The sequence below is a fragment of the Parasteatoda tepidariorum genome, chromosome 1 (genome assembly GCF_982258835.1).
Source record: "Parasteatoda tepidariorum strain Cologne lab strain chromosome 1, Ptep-v5.0, whole genome shotgun sequence".
Lineage (NCBI taxonomy): Eukaryota > Metazoa > Arthropoda > Arachnida > Araneae > Theridiidae > Parasteatoda > Parasteatoda tepidariorum.
The window spans coordinates 38,578,198-38,590,521 of NC_141755.1; the positions used below are offsets into that span (position 1 = coordinate 38,578,198).

The 12,324-nt window shown below is 28.4% G+C and overlaps 1 long non-coding RNA gene across 1 annotated transcript; it reads right to left on the reverse strand.

Moving 5' to 3' along the window:
• Nucleotides 1–777: 777 nt before the first annotated feature.
• Nucleotides 778–5,251, reverse strand: LOC147816395 (uncharacterized). The gene is made up of 3 exons (XR_015433335.1): nt 5,149–5,251; nt 4,069–4,213; nt 778–1,280 (listed from the first exon to the last, which is right to left on the reverse strand). It is a non-coding gene; the product is annotated as an uncharacterized LOC147816395 (long non-coding RNA).
• Nucleotides 5,252–12,324: the final 7,073 nt, after the last annotated feature.

Below are 12,324 nucleotides of genomic sequence, written 5' to 3' on the forward strand. Positions count from 1 at the left end.
TGGGAAACTTATAATATTAATGTTTTATAATTAAGAATACCGGTATAATATATTAAAAACAAACATTACCTATTAATATATAATTATTTATCTCCAAATTATAAAACACTGGTAAATAATAATCTACATCATAAACAAATATTTCTGATGCAAGTGCTTAAATACTACAAAAAAAAAATTTCCAAAAATAATAATTTAGTGAAATAATCAGCAACAGACAGCTATTGGAATAATATTTTCCAATAAAAAGCTACTAAAAATTACTTTAGCACAATAATCACAGGATGCATGCTTGTGGCGATCAGAAAAAAGGATTGGTTTAAAATCAAAAATTTTATGAAAATTCAGAATTTTTATAAAAATATCAGATTGGATTTAAAAATTAGGAACAAATCCGAAAAATTCTGAACAGTTGGCAGCTATGCTATTGTCTGCTTAGTCATCTGTAAAATAAAAGCATTTTTCTAGATAAAAAAATAGAAATCATGTTACTTTAAAATTCTACAGTGGATCAGAATCCAATCAAAGACTTCAGTTATATTAATAACTGACAACCGTGCCGGAAAATAAAGAGCTTAATTATTTTTATGAATTTAAAAAATATACAATTATATTTAATACATATAGCAAAATCAATGACTGAAATGTTATCTTGTTACGGTACAGAGATATTCTTCAAACTAAATGAGACTCTGCATAAACCATTGTAGAAAATCAAGTCCTGGTAAATATATCTCACAGAAAAGCTTTAAGCAGACAATGCTGTGAGACCATTCCCCGGGACAAACATGAATCATCAGCAGAATCCAGGCAAAAGCTAGAAGAGAACAAGTTGCTTCAAATTAATATTGTAATCAAGATACCTTGTTAAGATTTCAACCAATGGTTAAGTATATAGATAAAAGCACAACTCTTCAAATTGTGAATCTAATAAAGGATTGCATACATTAGTTTGAATCAATTTGAATTACAGAGTGAAAGAACTTTTAGCACAGAAGTATAAGTTTTAAGTTATAAGCACAGATTAACAGAATTTTTTTTATTATTATTAAATCTGGCATATCCATCTTTTTCCACGCATATGGCATACTTGCGACACTTTCAGAGTGGTCTCACAACTCTTTTGGGAGGAAGCATCACTCAAACTCATACTCGGGGATTTGACACATCTGTCACTTTAAAATCAAGACATAAAAAAGGAGTGTAAATTATTGCAACATTAGCTTTGTTGCTCGATTTTTTCTTTTTGCAGATCCCCAATTTAGTCAGGTTACTTACATCTGAAAGAGAGGGAAAGTGTCTGATTAATATTATTTAATATTTCTATTGCAGCATCAATCAGGGTTTAAGTATAAAGACTAATGGCTATAAGAACAAGACAATCACAGGACATTACATCACAGCATTTAATAGTTAGTCACAGCACAGATTTTATTATATTTTCTTTACACAACATAAATGACCCCACAGCCAATTGTTCAGTTGGTGTGTGCACTGTTGAGTCACCGTTTACCCTAGAGACAGCCACGTAGGCTTCTTAAAGGCACGAGTCCATGATGGATCATGGAATGTGCATGTTGTGTTATCCCCACGCTGACTTTTAATGATGAGCCAGTACATGTTGATGTGTTTGTCCATTGTTCAGGTTTGATTGCACTGTTCCCAGTTTTTTAGTATCTAATCATCTAAATTCTGTCGACATCACCAGTTCCTTAATGAATATTATTTCCTAAACCTTTTACAAGAATAAAAAATAAAATCATAAATTAATTTTCTAAACTTATTAGTATCTAGATCAAACATTAAATTAGTTTTTATTTCGAATGCAATAAATGCCACTGATAAAAACAAAAGTAATAAATATTTTTGAAATAATCAAAGTAAAAGAATATATATATTAATAAAAGAGGAATATACTAACTGGTAGGGCACTGTCTTTTCCTTAACCACGGTGTGATTAAAGACAAATACTGATAAACATTAAAAGATCATTTAATTCATTCTGACTTTTAATTATTTTATTAATACTGTAATAATTTATAAACAGTGCTGTACTAACAGTAAACAATCCATACTATAAAATACAGTTGGGGAAAAAAAACTCACAACGATTAAGGTATAATGCCACTGTTAAAAATATACAATTCTCCGAATAATCAAAACATTATAGTAATAAAAGAGAAAGATACTAACTGAGACACTCATATTAGCTTCTGTTAAGTCTAGATCTCATTTAAGCTAACAAAGAATAGAATTAGATCAATCTCCGTGCAATCTAAAATTTTTTATAATCTCTTTTAGTGTTGAACATATACCCATTGCTATTTAGAAATAGCAATTGGCATTATTCATTAGCGTTATTAGCATTATTCATTTAGTATATTTTACCAAAGGCATTTAAAGTGGAAGAGTATTTATAATTCAGGTACAATGCTCTAAACAATCTTCCCTCTGTCCTTTAAGGGTAGAACCAGAATCATTGAGAGAGAGAACTAGTCATAAAATATTCTATTGCATCTAAAAAATTTTCTGCATTGTGTAAAGTAGCACAGATAAGAATATTAGAAAAAAAACACTCTCTACTGAATATTTTTCTTTACAGCATCATAGTACTAAATCTGTTCAAGTACTGTCAGGGATCTGTCCAGACATTCTGTAAAAGGTCCGTATTTGTAAAATTGGAAAAAAATTACTTGTAATTTGTGAATATAAAATAAACGTTAAGTCACATTCTTTCAACCAGGGTCCTGCTTTTGTGAATTTGTGCAAATAGGGTCTGTTATTGCAAAAAAAAAACAACTTTTTCAAGGAGTTTTTAAATTGTAAAGACTTACAAGATTATGCCCAACACTGTAAAATTATAATTAAAAAAATTAAAATTTAAAAAATAAACAGCAATTGCTGCTACTAAATTAGAGATGCAACATACAAATGTTTGGTATTTTGCCTATACTGCTGAACGCAGAATATTCATTTCGGACGAATAAAGGAAGAAGTGTCTGCCGAAGACAAAATTTATTTAGATTACATCTGTCGTTCCCCCCCCCCCCGGGCTTATTCGATTAACAAAACAATAATGAAGATAAACGAATTTGTGAAGGGTCTGAGTAAAGGATAAATTATTTTGTGAAATGTCCATTTTTATGAAAAGATATTTTGTGAATAGTTCGTTAACGGACCCAAATCTCTTCTAAACAGATATCTGACTGTGACTACTCTTTCTTATTTGTATGGGATGAGTTCTGGTTATCTGGCTAAATGTCAAGACAAGATTACAATATTTTTATATTATTAGTATATAAAGTTGTGTATAAATACACTTCTTTTTTTAGCAACTTTGCTATGCATTCTTCAAAGATGTTTGCCAGTTGAATATGGCCCTGGCAATTTAAATGTATGTGATCTTAACCAATACATTCATCCACAGATAAAGCTGATTCACAGAACATTAGCCCAAGTAAAATTCACAAAGTTTTAATTACTTCATTGAATCGCTTTATAGTGACGTTTTCAAGATTAACAAAATGTTGATGCATACGCTGATCTTTTAGCAAGAGAAATTTCTAAACTCTTCGTTCGAGAAAAACAACTCAGAAATATTTCTGTATTGTGATCTGCCATGCCAACTACAATCACTAAGGTGCTAAACAGATTTTAAACTTGCAAATTTAATAACAAAAAAAAACACAGGTAGATAGTTGTCCGGGGGTGGTTACGAGTTATACCTTCTGAGTTCCCTTCTCTTTTTATTAGTTCCTGGCGGCTGGCTACCCAGAATTATTCTTCCACAGATAACCAAACAAAATCTCCCCAATAACCCCACAAATTTTATTAACCACACAAGCCAGTTTTTTAAAGTTGGGCATTGTACCCAATTGCACATCATTAGTTCCTTTATTTTTAAGAAAAGCAAAATAAATTATTATTTTATAGCACAACCATAAGTAATATTAATAAAAAAATAAATAAGTATCTGAATTAGAATAGTTACACAAGATACTAACAATGCCAACAAATGGTTTAGATACATAATCATTAAATATGTAAATAAATTACATTTCAACTTACCAACATGAATTAAGACAAAAACACAATCGTCCCTTTACAACTGCACACTTAATTTGTCCACACCGATTCCAGGGTGTGCAAACATCGATATCCCATTTTCATTCAGCATTTAAGTAATTAGCCAAATACTTCTCCATGGAATCACCTAGTAAAAAAGTATTTTATGAAGAGAAAGAAGAAATATGAAAAGTTTGCTTTACATTGTCCACGTAAACTGTCAAAAATCTTAGGGTGATGAAAAAAATACATTTATAGATAGAGTTTGAGAAGTTAAATAATTGAAAAAATTCAATTTCATATTAATCCAATAAAGATAACTTAAATTTAAGATAACTTGCTAATCTGAATTATCTTCTAATTTATTATAGTATTTGTATTATGTATTTTAAATAAAACAAATTATTGAGTACAAATTGTTTTGCACATAATTGTGATACACCTATATAGGTGTATCACAATTATTCTATATAGAATAAAAAATTTTTTTTGAAAGTATGCATGCTCATAATTTATTCAATAGTTAAGACAACCTAAAAGAATAATAATGAATGCAGCAACTGTGAATGAAAATGATAAATATTATCTAAATTTGTTCCATTTCTCTCAGAATTTTTCTTTAGATTAGTTTACAATAAAATTGAAACAAATTATTTTAGACATGATCAAAACCCTCTTCACTATTTTTAAAAAAATTCAATATTAATCTTTCTATATATAATAAATTTTAATTAGCAATATATTTCATAGAAAAAAAAGATACCTCTGTATTATGTCATTAAAATAAACATAAATCAAGTAATTCAACTAAATGAAATTTCATTACTAAACTGCTTCACACAATTTCGGCAGATCAAACAAAGGATTTCTAAGGAAGCAGAGAAAAACTTTGATAAATGAATTTTTATAACGATTTTCTTAAAATACATACATTTTACAAACTATTTACTTTAAAATCTAACGCGTGGTATTCACAGATATTTAATAAAATTCATTAATCTTTTTAAAAATTTCATGTAATTTTTTTATATACTACTATGAAACGTACACTAATATTATAAATCTTTAATTAATAAGAATTACCTGTAATTAAAACTTTCATGATGATAAAATATGAAATCCCGCGCAGCCAAATACAGAAAATGGCTTCCTCTAACAATAGCTTTTTAAACAACGCCAATTGCTTTGGCGAAAAAGTTTGGTCACACAATCAATATAGGGTTATAAGAAGATTGATGGATAAAAGCTAGCGTCAAGCTCACTCCGCCCAGTTACCAATTCCTAAATTGACCAAATATCGAAGAAATACAAGAACACGAGGTCATGTCAGATGAGTGAAGTTTATATCTCTTCTGCCAATAATTTATTTACCTGAATACTATCATTAAACAATTTTTTTGCCTGGAAATTATTCTTCGGTGAAGCTACTGTTTCTGTAAGAACCATTCCTATCTTCCAGCATGGTACAATGTTTTGTGTACAACTGCCCGGTGGGCCGAAAATCTTGCAAAGAAAAAGTCTCACTTTTTAGAGTGCCTAGTGATTCACGTAAGTTACAGAAATGGAGAGAGACTGTTCCCCAAAAACAGAGGTTATTATTAAGTTCTGACAGAATTTGTGAAAAACATTTTGAGTCCCGATATGTTGTGCCTCGATTTCAACAAATCCAAGGCAAAGGAGGAGATTACTATCAAGACTTGATTCGACCGAAACTAACACCTAATGCAGTTCCTACTATATTCCCTGGTATTGAAAAAAGAAATGAACCTTTTTTTGGCAGTATTGCTTCAAAACTATGTGTAACGTCGCCTAAATTATCGATAATTGCTCCAAAAGAACCGGAGAGCTTATTAAGTTTAATGTCTAAGGAGATAGCAAACGGCGTTGAAGTTAAAGAAACAGATTATGTATCCATCTGTTTTTCCTGTCTTAGTGGAAAGTGTTCCTTGCATGCTGTAATTATACAGTAATAGTGCTTAAAAATACTGGTAATTTTTATACAAGTTGAAAGTACTATGTAGATAAGTAAAAGTACAAATAAATAGCGAATTTTTTAAAACTTGCATTTTGGATTATGTATAAAATGAATTTATAACCACACTATGCATTGCATTGATTTAAGCAAACATAGATTGTCTCTTCTTAGTTTGATTTTTTTCATTAATTATTTCAGTCTTGGGTGTTAATTTTTATGTGTACATAATCTGCGTTAAACTATCAACTGGAATAGCATTATTTAACATTAGGCTTTTCAATTTATTTAGATAGAATCTCTGGTCTTTGTGTGTTGTGATCACTAATGTTTTATTTTATATTTGTTGCCTTGCTTTTTTTTAACATTGTTATTTTAATAAGCTTTTCTTGACATTATTACAATAGATATGTATTATAAGACCCTTAATAATAAAATATTTTGAACTATATAGATTATTATTTATTTTATTTTTCGAATATTATTTTTTTGTCCTTATCCAGAATTATGAAATTTATTTTCAAAGTAATAATATTAAAATAGTGGTTGACGTTATATCAGTTCTATAGTATTGATCTCATAAATAAATAAAAATTACATAGGAAACGTTAAATAATTTTGAAAATACTAGTTAAAATAATTAGAATTTGATAAGGTCTTTAATTCATAGATAGTACAATCTATGCTCTCTAGTTGGACCTCTCATTTTTTCAATCTTTCATTTATAATGACTGATACGTGTAATATTGTTTAATTATCCGCTTTGTCATTTTAATTTTTAACACCCATATGAATGTCCCAAGTTAACCATTCTTTTCAATATAGAGTCTGAACTTTGTTTTCTATTTTGTATAATTATTGAAAAAGTATCTAAAACAGGCATTACATGTCTTTTGCTTTGAAAACTAGCATTTTTCTTATGACAGTTAGTCAATGGGCAACAAAGGTCTAGAGTCAACTTACTATTTTATTTGATGTTTCCTACTTCGCAAGAGACTTGAATCTCTATGAATGAGTGACTGAACAGTTTTATTTTCAATTAAGGGGAATCTGGACTTAATTACTAGCCCAGAAGGCTTGAAATCGTGATTACTTATATAAGTGCATATTCAGGGATCTGTTTAGAGCAAATTTGTGTCCATTAATAGACCCAGAGCTCATTCTAGGCAGGGTAAACAGGGTGCAGCACCCTGCTGCCCTTTTAGTCAAAAGAATTCACCCTGTTGCCCCTGAAGTAAATTAGTGCCCTGATGTAATAGACTCCATACCCTTTTTATCCTTTCTTTCCTGAACCCTTCTTTACTTTTCCCCCAAACCTTACAATGGATTTCATGAACTGTTATTTTTAACTCTTTTTATTTAGTTTGTCATTGCTGTCAATACATAGATTTATATGCGAAAGGAAAAATAGCCATCACAACCCATTGTTGCACTTGTCTTTGAAAGTTTGAAGTTACTTCCACTATCATTAAATCATAATTATTATTAATCATTTTAATTATTTAATCATAACTACAGACACTTAAAAACATACATTTATTATTTTATTAATATATGCATGCATTTTAAATAAATTACTAAGCTAATTAGCTCATTAACTCGATATATATGTTAATTTATTAATGAGAATAAGTAATTAATGATTGCTTTGCTACTCACAGTTAAGTTTTAAAAAAATTCTTTTACTGATTGACAATGCTTTTTAATAGAATGTTAAATTATTGCCTTTTTAGAATAATAATGCCCTTTTTTTAAACTTTTGCACCCTGCCCTTTTTTCTGCCTAGAATGAGCTCTGATAGACCCTTCACAAAATAATTTATCTTTTAATCGAACCCTTCCTCGGAAGAAAAGGAAAAAAAAAAGAAAGATGGTTCGAAACAAACCTTAAGTTTCCCTAAGTTTAAATTCCAAATGTAGTATTCAAAGAAAATATTTCTACTTTTAAACATCGTGTGCACATTCTTACTAATATTAAAGGATAATTTTTTTTTTTTTTTTGTAAATAAATTTTATATTTATTCATAAAATTAGATAACAGAATATTATGTAAATAAAAATTAATTTCTGGCAATTTTTTAAATAAAATTTTATAACTTTGAGGATTGTTTAAGTTTGCTTAATGCGTGACACATAAAAAGAGATACATGACTAAGTTGTGTTATTTAAATATGTCAATTGAAATTATTAAAAATGTGAGTGATTTTGTTTCCACTATTCGTCCAAAATGAATATTCTGCGTTGAGCAGTATAGGCTAAATACTAAATAATTGTATGTTGCATCTCTAATTTAATAGCAGCAATTGTTGAGCAAAATCTTATATCTATTTACAATTTAAAAACTTCTTGAAAAGGTTTATTGCAATTACTGAACCCTATTTGCACAAATTCACAAAAGAAGGACCCTGGTAGAAAGAATGTGATTTATTGCTTATTTTATATTCACAAATTATGAGTAGTTTTTTCACAATTTTGCAGAAACAGGATCTTTTACAAAATGTCTGGACAGATCCCTGATATTGCTTAATGATTTTTAACGAAATCGGCTGCTCGTAAGCATGAATTGAAAAATTTAAAGAAAATGAATAGAAGAATTACATCAAAATCATAATTTACTTATGATATTTAAAATTCTAGAAAGAACTTTTATTTTATCACTGAATGGCCTTCTAAAAATAATATGGAATATAAAAAGATATCATTTGAAAAAAATTAAATGTAGCTATATTAATGCTGACATTACAAGAAACTGCATTAATGGCAATTATTCTATCACATAAAAAGCTTCTATTAATCTTTTTATGTTAGTTTCTTTGCTATAAAACAACTCCTACTTTATTACTAATTAATTATTCAAATCGAAATACTTTCTCACACTTTTAAAAGCTACATCCTGTTTCTAAATCTATTTTTGGCCCAACTATGCATAAATTTAAATAAAGATCTTTTTTTCCCTTTTAAGCAGTGGGAATCACTCGAAATAAGTCCAGTATCTAAGTTTATTTATATTTTTCAAATACTAAAACATAACCCAGTAAGTAATATACAATCAAAAAAGTAAAATGTGTCAAATTATACAACGACTAATCCTATATGTAACTGTAACGTTTGAATGCTGTGAAATGTTGATGACATTAACACCTGATAATGATATGAACTGATTGAAACTATGGTTGTGTCTGTTTTTTTGAAAACTTTGATGTAGCATTGTGAAGAAAACCAGAGTGTAGAAACTTTTACCTTGGTGGATTGTCCGTTTGAGATCACAAATTATTTACAATCAATGGTAATAATTCACTGTCTACTACTTCAAACGATTCCTACTTAATTCTCTTGCAAGATCAGTAAATCAAGTAACTTGATTTGTTGAATAGAATCAGAACTATGGAAAGCATTTGTGATGTTAAAAATTAATGAGCTTGTAGATATATTTTATTACAGTTATATTTTTTTTCATGATGCAAAATTAGGTAATTCTAACACAATTTACAAAAAATCAATTATACAGAAATGTGAACCACTAAATAATGTAAGGAGATTAAGTAAAGTTGTACTTAAGTTAGTCATATTGTCAAATATCTAAATTCAATATTATTATTTAGAGTAATTGTTTTTTGAAAATCTAACCAGAGCTTGATGGCCAATTTCCATGTCACCAAAAAAGCTCAATGCAGAAACAATTTGTTGAAAGATGAAAATTGTTTTAATTATACTTAATAAGGATACCCAATTTTGCCGTTTCTCACGAAGAACACATTTTGTATTAGTGAATGTTATTAAAGTATTTGATTATAGTAATTTAAAATTATCTGAAACTTCCTGTACCTCACATTTTAAAATTATTTCAAATATTATTTAAATTAATAGAATATAATAAGTTTATTAAAAACTATTTTTTTAACATTTGATTGTTTTTAGATAAATAAATTTCATAATTTGTTCAAAAATTTCTTGATTTGCTTAAAAAGCTAATGAAATCCATAAAATAATGCTATACTGAAAACATGATAATCTTATTAGTATTTATGCGGGGGGGGGGGGGAATTTAATATTAGAGGGTCAAAAATTTCGTCTGCTGTTTTGCCTAAGGGACTACATTTTATTTATCTAAGGGACTATATATTATTTTATTTTGATTATCCCCATATTTTGAAGGACCAAAAATCTGAATCCTAACAAAAAATGTATAGTTCAAGATGAAGTACATTTTGTGTACAGTTTCAATATCATCTGCATTAAATGCTTAGCATAGAAATCACTCCTTTGAAATATTGAGATTAGCATTTAGCTCTCGAAAATAGGCAGTCTATCTCAAAGCATTAATGTAATAATATAGAATTTTCTTCTTTGCGCTGTACACATTGCAAAAGATAGATTCAACAAACTGTGTTTAAACTTTTAATTTTAGTTTGATATTTAAATAATGTGTCATATTTTTAATAGATTGTTTAAAATGAGGATTCTCGCAACTGCATTTTCTTAAATTTAATTGCTTCTGAGTGAGATTGCTCAATATCTAAAAAAGGATTAAAAGTTAAGACTAGATGAGAACCAAAGGAATCCAAATTGTTATAGATTTTCAGTAATGATAAGTTTAGTGCTGCCCTCTATTGAGTTTGTTAAAAACAAATAAAGGAATTTAATCCTGTTTTAATTAATTATTGTTAATTTAACATCATATAATAATTATAATTCTATATTGTATAAAAATTAACTGAAAGATTAATTTCAAATTAAGAATGAATTTTTTTTTATTCATTTCTGACTGAAAGTTTCGGAACACTATTATAAAAAAGTTATGTTAAGAAAATTATATTTGTACCCCAAAATAGTTCATTGCTAGTTAAATAACAGAGTTTATAATGTTAACATTCCTTGTATAAACATTTCTATTAAATACTTTGCTGAGTTAAACTTGTAAATGAGTAAATTACTTTTGTACTGAAATTCTTAAACCAATAGTATGCCATTTTTCAAAATAGCAAGCAATTTTTGAAAGCAAATTCTAGAATATTTACGTATAATTCTCTTATGTGTGGTACTATAACTGCAGCAGTGTTTCAGAGTCTCCCTTGGCAAAAACTTTTTTTTAAGCGCATTAAAAATATTTGTATGTTTAAATGCAAACGTTTTGCAATTCAGAAGAAAAAAAAGATAAAGAGGTAAAAATGTATCAAATTGGAATCAGAATTCAAAATTGGATATTAATTTTTGGTTCCCTGCCATAGAAAGCTCTTAAATAAGTTAGTTTTTTCTATTGATTTCCCCTTTTTTTTTCTTTTTTTTTTAACATGCAAATTTTCTATTTTTGAGAAAGATAGACATCAGATTCCTGCGAACTAAACATTAATTAATAATAAACGGGAAAAAAATCTGGCACTAGCATTTAGATGCCTTTGTTATCTCTTATTGATTATAATTTATAATGTTCGAAGGAACCTTACCATCTATTTTATCACTGTCACTATCTAACATTGTATATGTATGTTGAACTTTTGGTAATTCTCTAAAAATAGTTTTGAGAAAATAAAAAAATATCCAATATTTCGTAGGTTTTCTACCTTTATTAATTAAAGAGTTTGACTATACCCTAAAAGTATCACTGAAAGTTTTATTCCTGAAAGCCATTATCTCGTTATTTTTCTCATTTTTCACTTAATTCGCACGATTACAGACATTTTGCTACTTGTTTTGGGGGTTTATAGCCACTTTAAATTGCAGTAACACTTCAGAACGAAATTTTTGATACGAAGTGATATCGATTGGATAGTATACAGTTTACTTCGTTTGTACCAGGGGTTTTCAACTTACATGAGGCCGGGGGCCGCAATTAAAAACACCAGTCAAATGGGGGGCAGCAACTTCATCAAACTTTTATATATGACTCTTTTAAATTTGAAGGAACATTAAATATTACTGTCAGATTTTTATCAAATTGTACAAAACAAAAGTATTATTTTGTAACACGATTATTTTTGTATTTGAATAAGTATTTTCTTGGATGCAAAGCCTGAGAAAAAAAATTTTTTGCACCGTTGGTATGTTAAATTTCACAGAAACGGAGAAATTAGGATTTTTATAACGAAACAAAAATATTTTAAAATTTAAACCCATACAGATTTCTTACAAAAATTGTCTGCAAAAAAAAAAGGCCAACTAATATATTTTAGTTCGCGGGTCGCAAAAAAGGCTTCGCGGGGGAACAAACTATTTTACAGATTTTGGTTACGAATGTTATTTTAAGAGTCAAAAATTCGAATCCGCCGAAAAAACGGTATGTGCATCCAG